General features: G+C 47.1%; 1 protein-coding gene across 4 annotated transcripts in view; it reads right to left on the reverse strand.

Annotated features, from left to right (window-relative positions):
* Positions 1–14,170, reverse strand: part of PWWP3A (PWWP domain containing 3A, DNA repair factor) — a 64,312-nt gene extending 50,142 nt beyond the window's left edge. The window contains exon 1 of one of the 4 annotated variants that reach the window (XM_040417549.1): positions 14,149–14,170. The gene's annotated coding sequence lies outside the window, so the exon portion shown is untranslated. Of the gene's footprint in view, positions 1–4,526; positions 4,601–14,148 lie in introns of those variants that run through there. The other 3 variants (XM_040417546.1, XM_040417548.1, XM_040417547.1) reach the window with 3 other exon arrangements.
* Positions 14,171–15,924: the final 1,754 nt, after the last annotated feature.

A 15,924-nucleotide genomic window follows, 5' to 3' on the forward strand; every position in this document is an offset into this window, starting at 1 on the left:
CTAGGACAGGGGTGGCCAACCTTACATACACAAAGAGCCAAAAAAAAAAAAAACTTATGACTACCAGGAGCCACAAGCTATACATTTACACACGAGTCACCGTATTTTTCGCCCTACAAGATGCACCTAGGTTTTAACAAAGAAAAATAAGAGAAAAAAAAAGATTTTTCATCTGATCTGAGGACTGATAAAAATATTTTTTTCTTATTTTTCATTAGCAGAGAAAAAAAGAAAAAATATATTTTTCATCAGACCTCAGATCAGACTCCTAAATCAGATCCCCAATCCTCATCTGACCTACAATAAGATCCCCAAACCTCATCAGACCTCCAAATCAGACCCCCAAAATAAGACCCCCAATGCTCGGATCAGACAACACAAATCAGACTCCCAGTGTCAGACCCTCAGTGCTCAGACCCCCCCCCCCCCCATGCTCAGATCTCCCCCCTTCTCAGATATGACCCCCATGCTCAGACCTGACCAACCCATGCTCAAACAAGACCCCCTTGCTCAGATCTGCCCCCATGCTCAAACAAGACCCCCTTGCTCAGATCTGCCCCCCATGCTCAAACAAGACCCCCTTGCTCAGATCTGCCCCCCATGCTCAAACAAGACCCCCTTGCTCAGATCTGCCCCCCATGCTCAAACAAGACCCCCTTGCTCAGATCTGCCCCCCATGCTCAAACAAGACCCCCTTGCTCAGATCTGCCCCCCATGCTCAAATCTGCACCCTCATGCTCAAATCTTCCCGCTCAGATCAGACCCCCATGCTCAGATCAGGACCCCCCTGCTCAGTTCTATAATTTAAAAAAAATCTCTTCCCTGTCCTGATCAGGCACTGGGCTCCTGCTCGGGCACCTGCTACTCTGCAGGTCTGACACGCTCTCCACTGTGACCTGACGAGCACAACGTCAGTTCATAGTGCGTGTTTCCACGTACTACGTTCGCACACTGTGTGCATCAGGACGTGGTGAAGAGTGAGATGGAGCTGCAAAGGAGTAACAGTGCCCGATTAGGAAAAGAGATCTGAGCATGGGGTGGAGAGTGAGCCGTCTGACTGCTTCCCGGCTCCACAGCTAGAGCCACACTTGAAGAAGCAAAGAGCCACAGGTTGGCCACCCCTGGCCTAGGAGAAGGAGATGCCCAGCAGAACAAGGGCAGACTCCGCCTACTATAACCAAGTCCCCTAAGTCTCCGCCTACTATAACCAAGTCCCTGAATATACCGGAGGACATACCGGGAGAACGGAGCGGCGCCCAGGGATAATAGTAAGTGCAGTGAGATCCCCGGGCACCGCTGTATATATCATGATACTTAGTTCACAATGTCAGGATCGGTGAAAGGTCCTCTTTAAGGCCTTGTCATTAAGGCCTCATCCACACGACCGTACCGTGTCTTACTGTCCGCATCTTTTGCAGCCCCATTGAAGTGAATGGGTCCGCATCCAAGCCACAAACAATGCGGATTGGATGCGGACCAAAACAGCGATCGTGTGCATAAGCCCTTAGGGAAAGTGCTTACTGGTTATTGCAGGGCACCTACAGTACATCTGGGGGTGCAGGAGGTGGTAAGAACCAGTGGGCGCCGTCCTCTAAAGTGAAGGAAAGCACTCATTTGTGAATAGGAGGCAGGAAAGAAATGTCGCCATTTAAAGGGGTTTCCCAGTAAAAAATATTTTTTTTGCACGAAATTCGGGACAATTACTGGGAACAAGTCTTCATAGGAAGCCCATTCCTGATATCTGGTCTGTATAAGGGCTCTTTCACACGAGTGGGTAATCCGCAGCGTGAATGACAGCCAAGCCCCGCTCTGGACAGCAGAGACACGGAGCAGTAACATGATTGATAATGCTCTTTGCCTCTCTGTAATCTTTTTACTACAAAATCACACAGTGAGATAAAGATGTCACCGTTATTTTGTAGTAAAAAGATCACAGAGAGGCAAAGAGCATTATCAATCATGTTACTGCTCTGTGTCTCTGCTGTCCAGAGCGGGGCTTGGCTGTCATTCACGCTGCGGATTACCCGCACGGCATCCGCTCGTATGAAAGAGCCCTAATGGTGCCACTGATCAGCAATAAACAAGGAATCACTCGTTTGTCGGCTGATTTACATATTTTATCAGGGTGAAAGATGTACAATTCTGGTCAGCACATCTCACCGTGTAATCAGGAATGTGCTACCGATAATCAATAGAAGTGAATGAGGGAGGAATGACTGTGGTAGTGATCATTCCTCCCCAGTCACTTCGCATTGATGTAAACAAGAGCTGATTATTATTTTTATTTTTTTGCGGCCCCTTATAATGTGACAATGTGGCCCCTAGACCAAAAAAAGGTTGTGCACCCCTGGCCTAGACCCTGTATGGAGGCATATGGACCCATATACTGCTTCTGTTTGGCACCACATTCTGCCCTATGAGCCATGTTTCTGAGGAGAATCCCTCCATACAACAGCCTGGGATGAATGGTGTCATTGAAGAAACAGCTACTTTCACACTAGCGTTCTGCTGTCCGCTCGTGAGCTCCGTTTGAAGGGGCTCACGAGCGGAGCAGAACGCTTCCGTCCAGCCCTGATGCAGTCTGAATGGATGCGGATCCGCTCAGACTGCATCAGTCTGGCGGCGTTCAGCCTCCGCTCCGCTCGCCTCCGCACGGCCAGGCGGACAGCTGAATGCTGCTTGCAGCGTTCGGGTGTCCGCCTGGCCGTGCGGAGGCGTGCGGATCCGTCCAGACTTACAATGTAAGTCAATGGGAACGGATCCGTTTGAAGATGACACCATATGGCTCAATCTTCAAGCGGATCCGTCCCCCATTGACTTTACATTGAAAGTCTGAACGGATCCGCTCAGGCTACTTTCGCACTTAGAAATTTTTCTAAGTTATTAATGCAGACGGATCCGTACTGAACGGAGCCTCCGTCTGCATTAATATGATCGGATCCGTTCAGAACGGATCCGATCAAGCGCTAGTGTGAAAGTAGCCTAAGGCTCTATTCACACGTCCGCAAAACACGGACACCGGCGGACCGCACATGCCAGGCACTTTAATAGACATGCCTTTTCTTGTCCGTGTCTGAGGACAAGAATAGGACATGTTTTATTTTTTTGCAGAACGGAAGTGCGGATGCGGACAGCACAATGTGTGCTGTTCACATCTTTTCCGGCCCCATTGAAAATGAATGGGTTTGCACCCGTTCCGCAAAATTGTGGAACGGATGCGGACCCATTCATGCGAACGTGTGAATGGACCCTAAATGTCAGTCCTACCTAAAATGTATGCAGGTTGTCCTAAAGGAAGACCCCCTGCACGAGCCCTTCATTGGAGGTATACAAGGACTTCCTGAAATATACCGCTAATGGAAGGCTGCGACATTTGCCACGGTTACGGTGGAATACACTGTAATTTAGCTGACACTGAAGGTATGTGAGCTTGAAGGAAGCCAAATGTATGCCAATTCATCCTGCAGAGTAAGCACAGCTATCTGTAATGGCGCTCTGCTCTGACTAAGGCCTAAGACGGATGCAGTCTGTGTGCAGACCCATTTGTGGTCTGCACATTGGGGACATATTCTATCTTTCTGCAGAACATACAGATGATCCATGTGTCCTTTCCGCAAAAAAGATAGATCGTGCCACATACTTGGACCACAGACCCATTGAAGTCATTGGGTCCTTAAAAAATCTGGATGCAGCTTGGACGGTATCTGTATTTTACAGATCCGCAAAATACATAGTCATGTGCATGAGGCCTAATGGGGAGGGGACCCCACTTCATAAGGCCCCCCATGTGCCCTACTAAGACAAGCACTTTATTTTCATATTGGAGGTACCCCCACCAGTCACTAGAATGGGGGTCCTGTTCCTCTTCACAGTTTGAATGTAGCGGTGTGGGGGAACAAAGGTCGGGACCCCCATTCTAGTGGCAGGTCTAGCGGTGGGACCCCAACGTTCATCTGTGGGGGTCTGGCACCCTTCTAACATATACATGTGGGAGGTTTAGGGGTTGTCCCACTGCAGACATGGCATTTCGCTGGGATATACAAGGGGTCGGACCCTCGCTGACTGCCAGAACTGTGCCACCTCATCTACTGCTAGGCTTTCTTTGGGGGGCCACATGGTCAGCCATTATGTACGGCCAGCAGATATTTTCTGGGGCCCCTGTGGATTTGTTCCAGCAGACACACCCTCAACCAGCCAGACACGAATGGCTTATCACAGTGCCCAGATGCCAGCAATGCCTCCAAATATACATGCTAGAGGGCCTGTGGCGATTGTGTGTGGCCCCAGGTGACATACAGTACTGATGACACAGCTGATCCAACTATCACACGAAGAGATGAACCGCAATCAGGAACTTTTACGGAATGCATGCAACCTCCAGCCACGTTCAGACGGTGGAGTCATCGCATGGCATAAAGCCGGGGGAGACAGGGGTGAAAGAGAAGCGCTGCCAGGGCTACTAACTACATGATCGCGGGCGCACGACAGTTCCCAGGAGATGATGCACACAAAACAACACCGCATACCCATACACACGCAGCGTACCCTACCGGCGGCTGTCAGCTTGCTCAGTGTCCGCGGTTACTAACCCGAGACCGCCCTACTGATGACAGCCTGCAAAGCCCCGCCCCTTACCGCAGTTCCTCCTTGCTCTTTCCACGAACCAGGGAGTGTGAAGAAAAGTGGGGCGGGGCCTTCTCTCACCGCTTATTTAAAGCGACCAATGACAGGCTTCCTCTTGCTCCGTAAAAAAGGGGCGTTTCCGAGGGCTTGCGTTTCCCGCCAGAACGATGCTAGTTTCACTTTCTGCGGCGCGGCTCGGTTCGGCTGGCGTTAATGGAGCGCTAGACATGGCTGCTTATACGTGTTGACCCAGTGGTTGTATTTGAGGAGGATTGCCTACTTGTATGACGTGTTTTGTTTTTTTTAAGTATTCTCAATAGAATACACTTTTAGGACTTGACATGTACTACTTGTCGCTTTGTGTAAAAGCCATCGCCTTCCGTGCCTCTCCATGAGCAGTGTATGGCGAATGGGGGTCCATGGACTGTGGTGACCCGCGAGGTCTGTGGCATATCCTGAGGGGGCTCAGGCCTTCTGAGTCTTGGCTGATCAGCTGCGGTCTCTTCATGGTTACATAGGACCCTATGTTGCAGAGTATTGAAGGTGTGTCCTGCCCAATGGGACCAAGTAGTAACCGCTGCTATTAACCTGTTCCTGTGGTTTTTGTTTTCCTACCATTTTTTTTTTTTCTTGCCTTCCCTAAACATAATCTTTGGGGAAAAATAATTTCTTATCTCTAGATTTCAACCCCCAAATTCTGCACAGCACATTCTGGTCCCATTGAAAATGAAGGGGTTCGCACCTGTTCTGCAAAATTGCGGACGTGTGAATGGACCCTAACGGGCACATAGTACCATTGCTGTGGCAGGCCTTGGATCCTTCAGAAGCCCTGAGGCAGCTACCACCACCAACCGGCTCCTTGCTCTTGGTGTGGGGAAACCCTTCAGGCCCAGGAGCCTATTACTGGCTTTATGCTGCCCTGTCTGAGACATTGAGCAAACAAACAGTCACTTGTATTAAATGATTCACCGGTTTGGCTATTTTATTGAACAGCTCTAACGCAACCTGAGTGGTGCAGTCCACTGTATGCTACAGAAGCTCGGGGGTCCTCATATTCATGACCCCCCCCCCCCCCCCCATGCTGCTGGTTACTTTCTTTATTGTTCTACTAACCAGATACGTGGAGCCAGTAGCTCATGAATTTCAGGACTCCTGAACTTATGCAGTATATTTGGAGTCCCTTCACATGTGGCAGGTTTTGTTGCAGAAATTTTCTGACTGAAAATCCGTTCCATTTGTTTGAATGCGAATGTTTTGGCGACAAGCACGTGGATTTCTGCTTCATTTGAAGGTATGTTTGGTAGGCCACGCAGTATTACTATTCAATGAAGAGGGCATTAAAATGAATTATTGCAATAGAATATTTTCTTATTACATTTTTGCTCTGTGGCAGTACCCCTTGCTGTCCTTTTGGTCCATCTTCTCTCCTGCATTTAGTGGTGGCCTAACACTTCCCTGGTGCTCTCTGCCAACCTTATATTCATCCCTACTCCAGACAGTGGAGTAGGAAATTGTGGGCGTGTTACATACCACTTGTGTCTCTGGGGCTATAGATGAGGAACGATTTTCTGTGCAGGGGAGGAAGGTGTTACCAGAACTAATTGCAGTGCCTCAGGAAGGAAAGAAAGTTCTTCAGATATTGAGTTTGAGCATTTGTGCAGGCATGTGCTCCGGAACTGAAATCTGCCAGCAAGGTTGCGGAGGTAGATTTCAGATATAATGTACATTTTCCAGACTGGTTCTAATCATGCTGGGCCGTTTCATGGTCCAGCCAGTTTTTTTGAACAGTGAGTGGGTCACAACACCCATCAAAAATTAACAAAACTTTGTGCAAGCTTGGTGTGTGTAGATGGAGGTGCTTGAGCTTCTGGCCACCTACAGAAAGGAAAGAAAATCCTCCAGATAAGTAAAGAACAGTTTTTTAAATTTGTGGGATAACCCCTTTAACCACCTCAGCCCCCAGTGGTTAAACACCCTGAAAGACCAGGCCACTTTTTACACTTCTGACCTACACTACTTTCACCGTTTATTGCTCGGTCATGGAACTTACCACCCAAATGAATTTTACCTCCTTTTCTTCTCACTAATAGAGCTTTCATTTGGTGGTATTTCATTGCTGCTGCCATTTTTAACTTTTTTTGTTATTAATCGAAATTTAACGATTTTTTTTGCAAAAAATGACTTTTCACTTTCAGTTGTAAAATTTTGCAAAAAAAACGAGATCCATATATACATTTTGCTCTAAATTTACTGTTCTAGATGTCTTTGATAAAAAAAAAATGTTTGGGTAAAAAAAAAAATGGTTTGGGTAAAAGTTATAGCGTTTACAAACTATGGTACAAAAATGTGAATTTCCGCTTTTTGAAGCGGCTCTGACTTTCTGAGCACCTGTCATGTTTCCTGAGGTTCTACAATGCCCAGACAGTACAAACACCCCACAAATGACCCCATTTCGGAAAGTAGACACCCTAAGGTATTCGCTGATGGGCATAGTGAGTTCATAGAACTTTTTATTTTTTGTCACAAGTTAGCGGAAACTGATGATTTTTTTTTTTCTTACAAAGTCTCATATTCCACTAACTTGTGACAAAAAATAAAAACTTCTATGAACTCACTATGCCCATCAGCGAATACCTTGGGGTGTCTTCTTTCCAAAATGGGGTCACTTGTGGGGTAGTTATACTGCCCTGGCATTCTAGTGGCCCAAATGTGTGGTAAGGAGTTTGAAATCAAATTCTGTAATAAATGGCCGGTGAAATCCGAAAGGTGCTCTTTGGAATGTGGGCCCCTTTGCCCACCTAGACTGCAAAAAAGTGTCACACATGTGGTATCTCCGTATTCAGGAGAAGTTGGGGAATGTTTTTTGGGGTGTCATTTTACATATACCCATGCTGGGTGAGAGAAATATCTTGGCAAAAGACAACTTTTCCCATTTTTTTTTATACAAAGTTGGCATTTGACCAAGATATTTATCTGACCCAGCATGGGTATATGTAAAATGACACCCCAAAACACATTCCCCAACTTCTCCTGAATACGGAGATACCACATGTGTGACACTTTTTTGCAGCCTAGGTGGGCAAAGGTGCCCAAATTCCTTTTAGGAGGGCATTTTTAGACGTTTGGATACGACTTCTTCTCACGCTTTGGGGCCCCTAAAATGCCAGGGCAGTATAAATACCCCACATGTGACCCTATTTTGGAAAGAAGACACCCCAAGGTATTCAATGAGGGGCATGGCGAGTTCATAGGAAAAAAAAAAAATTTGGCACAAGTTAGCGGAAATTGATTTTTTTGATTTTTTTCTCAGTCTCCCTTTCCGCTAACTTGGGACAAAAATTTCAATCTTTCATGGACTCAATATGCCCCTCAGCGAATACTTTGGGGTGTCTTCATTCCAAAATGGTATTTGTGGGGTGTTTGTACTGCCCTGGCATTTGAGGGTTTCCGCAATCATTACATGTATGGCCAGCATTAGGAGTTTCTGCTATTCTCCTTATATTGAGCATACAGGTAATGAGATTTTTTTTTTCCGTTCAGCCTCTGGGCTGAAAGAAAAAAATGAACGGCACAGATTTCTTCATTCGCATCGATCAATGTGGATGAAAAAATCTCTGCCAAAAAAAAAAGAGGGGAAAGGCGTCTGCCAGGACATAGGAGCTCCGCCCAACATCCATACCCACTTAGCTCGTATGCCCTGGCAAACCAGATTTCTCCATTCACATCAATCGATGTGGATGAATAAATCATTGCCGGGATTTTATTTTTTTTTTATATACAAAGTGTTTGGCAAAGCATAGGAACACCGCCACCTCCTCAGCTCATATGCCTCGGCAAACGTATCTTTTACTGCAGAGGAGAAATCTCGTCTTGCAGCGCCGCATACACCGACTTGCGTGTAATCTGACAGCAGCGCAATGCTTCTGTCAGAATGCACATCAGTGCTGCAGCTAGTCGATCGGTTGGTCCACCTGGAAGGTAAAAAAAAAGAAAAAGCAGGCCGCAACACAATTTTATTAACTTTGGAAGAGAACATATAAACTTTAACTTTTTGAACTGAACATTAACCTTTTTGCTTACTGGTGGGTTTTTTTTTGTTCTTTTTTTTACCTTTATAGAACAAACCTCTCCTTCCCCATGGGTCAATGTGCAAAGCGCAAATCGCCCAAAGATGTGGCGAAGTACGTTATGCACTTTGTCCCATGTGAAAGGAGATGTTTGCAGCAGCTGTGAGTGAATGGGCCCTAATAGCCCTGTGTGCCTGTCCTGGTGAGATGTGATCCCTATGCTAGGTGTACCTGTGTGTGGTACTTCCGGAAACACTCTCCTAAGCATAGGGCAGGGTGGTCAGGACAGAAATAGCGGGTGTCACGCCTTATTCCACTCCTGCTACAGACACGACATCTTTTTCAGGTTGAGGTACCAGCAACGACATTGGGGAAATGTCGCTCGTGTAGACGGCTAACTACACTGGTGGATGGGGCCAAGGAACCTTCTGGATACAGGAGGTTCTCGATGATCTCTTCCTGGAATTTGAGGAAGGATCGTGTTCTCCCAGCCTTATTGTAGAGAACAAAACTATTATACAGAGCCAATTGAATCAAATATACAGACACCTTATACCAGCGTCTGGTTCTGCGGGAAACTAAATACGGAGACAACATCTGGTCATTGAAGTCCACCCCTCCCATGATCAAATTATAGTCGTGGACTGAGAGGGGCTTTTCAATGACACGGGTTGCTCGCTCAATTTGGATTGTCGTGTCTGCGTGAATGGAGGAGAGCATGTAAACGTCACGCTTGTCTCTCCATTTCACCGCGAGCAGTTCTTTGTTACACAAGGCAGCCCTCTCCCCCCTTGCAAGACGGGTGGTAACGAGCCGTTGGGGGAAGCCCCAGCGACTAGGTCGCACGGTGCCACAGGCGCAAATCCGTTCTAGAAACAAATGCCTAAAGAGGGCCACACTTGTGTAGAAATTGTCCACATAAAGATGGTACCCCTTGCCGAATAAGGGTGACACCAAGTCCCAGACTGTCTTCCCACTGCTCCCCAGGTAGTCAGGGCAACCGACCGGCTCCAGGGTCTGATCTTTTCCCCTCATAGATCCGAAATTTGTGGGTATAGCCTGTGGCCCTTTCACAGAGCTTATACAATTTGACCCCATACCGGGCACGCTTGCTTGGGATGTATTGTTTGAAGCCAAGGCGCCCGGTAAAATGTATTAGGGACTCATCTATGCAGATGTTTTGCTCGGGGGTATACAAATCTGCAAATTTCTGGTTGAAATGGTCTGAGGGGCCGAATTTTGTGGAGCCGGTCAAAAGCTAGGTGGCCTCTGGGACGGGAGGTGGTGTTGTCGCTAAAACGCAGGATGGTCTCAAATCGTGTCCTGGACATAGCAGCAGAGAACATGGGCATGTGATGAATTGGGTTCGTGGACCAATATGACCGCAATTCATGCTTTTTAGTTAGACCCATGTTGAGGAGAAGGCCCAGAAAAATTTTAATTTCGGAAACTTGGACTGGTTTCCACCGGAAAGGCTGGGCATAAAAGCTTCCCGGGTTTGCGGTTATAAATTGTGTGGCATACCGGTTTGTTTCTGCCACAACTAAGTCTTAGGCTACTTTCACACTAGCGTTTTTCTTTTCCGGCGCTGAGTTCCGTCCTAGGGGCTCAAATCCGGAAAAGAACTGATCAGTTTTATCCCCATGCATTCTGAATGGAGAGTCAGTCCTTCAGGATGTCTTCAGTTCAGTCTTTTTGACTGATCAGGCTTTTCAGAAAAACGTAGCATGCAGTATTTTTACCTCCGGCCAAAAAGCCTGAACACTTTGACTGAACGCCTGATCAGGCCTTTTTCCCATTGACTTGCATTAACGCCGGATCTGGCACTGTGTGTTCAGTCAAAACGGATCCGGCTTTTGCATGTTAAGCCCGAAAAATGTGAAAAAAAAGTTAAAGTCCATAAATGGCGGATCCGTTTTTTCCAATGCATTTTTTCATTGTGATCAAAATCCTGATCAGGATTCAAATGTAATCCGTTTTCACACGTTTTTCCGGATCCGGCGGGCAGTTCCGGTGTCGGAATTGAACGCCGGATTAAAACAACGCTAGTGTGAAAGTAGCCTAAGAGCTCCGCAGTCAAGAACAGCTCAAAAAACTCCAGGGCCGAACCGATATGAGCCGTCTCAACCCGAACTCCAGACTGGGCGGTGAAAGGGGGAACTAATGGTGCGGCTGAAGTTGGTGACTGCCAATCAGGGTTTGCCAGCACCTCAGGGATTCTAGGGGCTCTAAGGGCCTGTCTGTGCGGTGGCTGCGACGGGGTAACTACTGCACGTGCCACCGTACCAGCTTCAACTGCCCTTCTGGTGCTCGCTACTTCACCATGTTGTACGGCAGTGCTGGTACTAGGTCCAGGAAGGGCTGCTCTGCTGGTGTATGCCTCACCACGTGATCCGGCAGCGACAGCCCCACTCTGCTGCTCTTGAAGCGGATCCTGCGTAACCTGTGGTCTAGCGACACGGGGCCGGGTACGCCTGGTTCTATCAGGGACCTCAGCCTCCTTGTCCGAACTTTGGGTCAGAGAGCCACTGCTTTCTACAGGTTCATATTCTGACCCGCTAGATTCGTCAGATGAGGGTTCCCACTCCTCATCCGACTGGGTCAGAATCCTGTAGGCCTCTTCAGAAGAATACCCCCTGTTTGACATTTGGACTACTAAATTTAGGGGTATTCCCTGAGACTACCCAAGAAAAAAAGCAAGCCTGTCTTACAAAGGGGAGGCTAGCGAAGTACCGGAGGCCGCTGCGGTTGATAAAAAATATCAAAACTGATTTTTTTTATCGCTGCAGCGTGTGTAAAGTGAATGTGCAGTGATCAAAAAATATATATTTTTTGTCACTGGGGCGGGTGTGGGTGAACGCACGTGTGGGCAAACACTGCGTTTTGGGTGGAGGGCGAGCTAAGGTGACACTAATACAATTATAGATCTGACCGTGATCAGTTTTGATCACTTACAGATACTATAAAAGTACAAATGCTGATTAGCGATACGCTAAACGGCGAATAAGTGACTGCGGTGGGCTGGGCGCTAACTCACGCTAAACTACCTAACCAAGGGGCCTAAACTATCCCTAAAACCTAACAGTCAATACCAGTGAAAAAAAAAGTGACAGTTTACACTGATCACTTTTTTTCCTTTCACTAGTGATTGACAGGGGCAATCAAAGGGTTAATTGGCGTGCAGGGGGGTCATCTGGGGCTACAGTGAAGTGTTTGGTGCTACTCACAGTTCAGTCTGCTCCTCTGCTGGATCGAACCGACGAAAAGGACCAGCAGAGGAGCAGAGAAGCCATATAACAGATCATATTTACTAATATGATCTGTTATATGGCTTGTGATTGGATTTTTTGAAAATCGCCAGCCAATGATCGTTGCTGGCAGGCTGGTGACGAAATTGTTCTTTAACTTTTGCCGGCCCACGATGCGCATGCGCGGGCCGGCTCTGACCGAAATCTCGCGTCTTGCGAGATGATGCACGAATGCGTCCAGGAGGAATGAATCAACCACCTTCCGGACGCATCCGTGCGTTAGGCGGTTGGGAGGTGGTTAAAGGGTTCCTTCCTATATTGATTATGTACCATGAGGATGTGTCATCAATGGCTGACACCCCACTGATCAGCTGTTTGAAGAGAATGCAGCTCTTGTGCAAGCACTGCCTTCTCTTCACTGTTTGCTGTTGAGAGGTGTCAATATGTACTCCATCTTGTATCTCAGGAGTAGGCAACCTCCGGCACTCCTGTTGTTGTGAAACTACAACTCCCAGCGTGCATGCTAACTGTGCTCTTTGAATTCCTATAGAAATGAGCAGAGCATGCTGGGAATTGTAGTTTCACAGCAGCTGGCGTGCCGAAGGTTGCTGATCCCTGTTGTATCTCAACAGTCTCACAGGGTTTCAACTCCTGTCCTGTCCTTAGGACCCACCTACAGGTCAGGATTTGAGAATATCCCACAGAATGAATACCTGATGCATGGACACTAATTATATCGCCTGCTCAATACTAAGGAAATCATGAAAACTTGACTGGTAGGTGGGTCACGAGGACCGCAGTTGAGACTTTAGCAACCCTCTATAGAAAGCTCGCCCCCCCCCCCCCCCCCCCCCCAACATGTACTTGCTTTGGGATGTGTTTATCTCGGTATACCAAGGTCTTATAACATAGCTTTAGGCTCTTTACCAACTAGGATAAAGGTAATAGCAATAAGGCTTTTGTACTAGGTTTTTGGAACAGCACCCTTCTCTGCACAACCCTCTATTTATGCAAACAAGGGTATATAAGGCCCACCCTGACCTCAATAAAGTAGTCAACTTGGACCTCACCTTGTCTTGTGCTTTGATTCTCTGAGCTTGAACTCGCATAATTGCTTAATTCAGAACTGGGGCTAGACAGAAGAGGCTGGTTCCCCAACACTGGGCAGTTGTAACTGCAGCTCTTCCATCACTATTCACTTCCATGGGAAGGAGGAGCTGCAATTACATCTGCTCGCCTCTGCAAAGTCAATGGCTAGTAAGGTCATCAGTAGTGGAGTCCTGCACTTGGCTTGTGCTGGAACTGCTCAATGCTAATTTCAATTAAATAGCCTGTTTTCTCTAGGGTCTGTCACTAGTTATGCTGCCTTCAGATTCCCCTCTATGTACATACCCCTATTCTATACGGATAAAATGATTGGGACAGCTACACAATACACCTGCCAGAGGCTTTATAATCTCTAATTCTATATCTATAGGCATTAAAGGGGTTATCCAAACATCTGGTGATTGGGGGGGGGAGCAGCCAATAGCAGGCTGCAATGGGAACAAGCCTCCTAGTGTCACCTGCAATGCTCGGGAGGCTCATTCCCGTTGTAGGGTGCTATTGGCTGCCTTCTACCACCTGGGGTAAGTATAACCTATATATGAGGTGCCTGGGCATTTGGGGGAGGGGGGTGTCATTATAAGGGCTAGATACCCCCCCCCCCCCCTTTTGCAAATGAAACAGCTTCCAGGCTTCAGCCAAGACTTTCTACAACTTTTTTGTGTGTCTGTGAGAACTTTTGCCCATTCATCCAGAAACTGACCTGTGGTGTGGATTTTAAATCTGCAGCATGTCAATTTATACTGCGGTTTTCACCTTTTCCAATACAAAGAATGAATTCTGCATCTAATCAGCAGTTTTTTCGGCAACAAAACCCTCTGAAGGCAGCTTTTGGTGCGTTTTCTTCTGCTGGAGATTAGAAACAGAAATGCTGCAGATAATTAGAGACAACTGGAGGAGGACAGAACATGGCAGCTGGAGCTGTCCAGCACAGAGGGGCAGCTTCTGGGTAGGTATTTTTTTGCTGCACTATGGTATCGCTGTCTCCACCTGCTTCGGTCGGCCGTGCCTTTTGTCAACTTTGATCCACCTACAACACGGTGCAGCTTTTTTTTTTTTACACTGACCCCTCTCCTGGCTGGACCTCTGGAGGAAATCATACTTACCTGCTCCTCGAGTCCACTGCTGCTCTCTGATCCCTGCTTGTAAATGTCAGGAATGGATGGGGGTCACATGTGCCCCTGCAGCCAATGTCCACTGCAAGTGTCACATGACCTAGTGATGTGTGGGGGCTGGAGCGCGACAAACACAGTAGTGGACCAAAGGAGCCAGAACAGAGCAGCAGAGAGAAGGTAAATATTTTTCCCCTCCATTGGTGTGAGCAAAAAAGCATTAAGTAGCTGAATAACCCATTTAACTTAACTTCCCACCCCACCCTGGCATAGTCATGATGGACTTGGGGGCCTTCGTTAGATTTTTCTCTTTTTTCACAAAAAGCTATACTTTTATATGTAGACCTACATGAAACATGCTCATTGACAGAAAATAGCACACCAGGAAGGAGTTGTTGGACTTGAAAGAAATTTATATTGTGAAAGTCTACTATATGGCATCGCAGGGACAATTAATGGTTAACATCTTGGCTCACTGGTTACCTTGTCAGGGTGAGTCTGCCACCCAATTAATCAGTTGAGAATCTAGTTCTGGCAAGGCCCAAGTTTAGCAAACCACTGTCTGTGAGACTTCTACAGCCAAAAAAAGCACTGTTACCATCTAAGTGCTCTAGAGAAAAGGGTAGTTAGAAGGTCTGGAACCTACAATGCCATGCATGGGAGTAAGTCAGTAAGGTATTGTGCATGTATATGGCAGAGAGAGATTTTGTTGATGGGAGAGGGATTATTGCTAAGGCACCCTTCCACTCTGAGACGGTTTGGCCAACCGTATTTTAAATCTGCACTCCATCGACCATACGCTGCCATTGAGAAAGCATAACACTCTTAGGCCTCTTTCACACGGGCGTCATGTTTTTTGCCCGGATAAGATGCGGGTGCGTTGTGGGAAAATGCGCGATTGCAAAACATTGTAATGCGTTTTGCACGTGCGTGAGAAAAATCAGCATGTTTGGTACCCAAACCCGAACTTCTTCACAGAAGTTTGGGTTAGGTGCTGGGTAGATTGTATTATTTTCCCTTATAACATCGTTATAAGGAAAAATAATAGCATTCTTAATACAGAATGCATAGTACAATAGGGCTGGAGGGGATAAAAAATATTTTAACTCACCTTAATCCACTTGTTCGCGCAGCCCGGCTTCTCTTCTTCAAGACTTGGGTAAATGACCTGTGGTGATGTCACTGTGCTCATCACATGGTCCATCACATGATCTTTTACCATGACGATGGATCATGTGACGGACCACGTAATGAGCGCAGTGACGTCATCACAGGTCCTTTACCCAGGTCCTGAAGACAGAAGAGAAGCCGGGCTGCGCGAACAAGTGGATTAAGGCGAGTTCATTTATTTATTTATTTTAACCCCTCCAGCCCTATTGTACTATGCATTCTGTATTAAGAATGCTATTATTTTTCCTTATAACCATGTTATAAGGAAAAATAATAATGATCGGGTCTCCATCCTGATCATCTCCTAGCAACCGTGCGTGAAAATCGCACCGCATCCGCACTTGCTTGCGATTTTCACGCAGTCCCATTCGCTTCTATGGGACCTGCGTTGCGTGAAAAACGCCCAAAATAGAGCTTGCTGCGATTTTCACGCAACGCACAAGTGATGCGTGAAAATCATCGCTCATGTGCACAGCCCCATAGAAATGAATGGGTCTGGATTCAGTGCGGGTGCAATACGTTCACCTAACGCATTGCACCCGCGTGGGAAACTCGCCCGTGTGGAAGGGGCCTTATACACTGTGGAACTGTGCTTTTGTT

Source organism: Bufo bufo, chromosome 2 (genome assembly GCF_905171765.1).
Source record: "Bufo bufo chromosome 2, aBufBuf1.1, whole genome shotgun sequence".
NCBI lineage: Eukaryota > Metazoa > Chordata > Amphibia > Anura > Bufonidae > Bufo > Bufo bufo.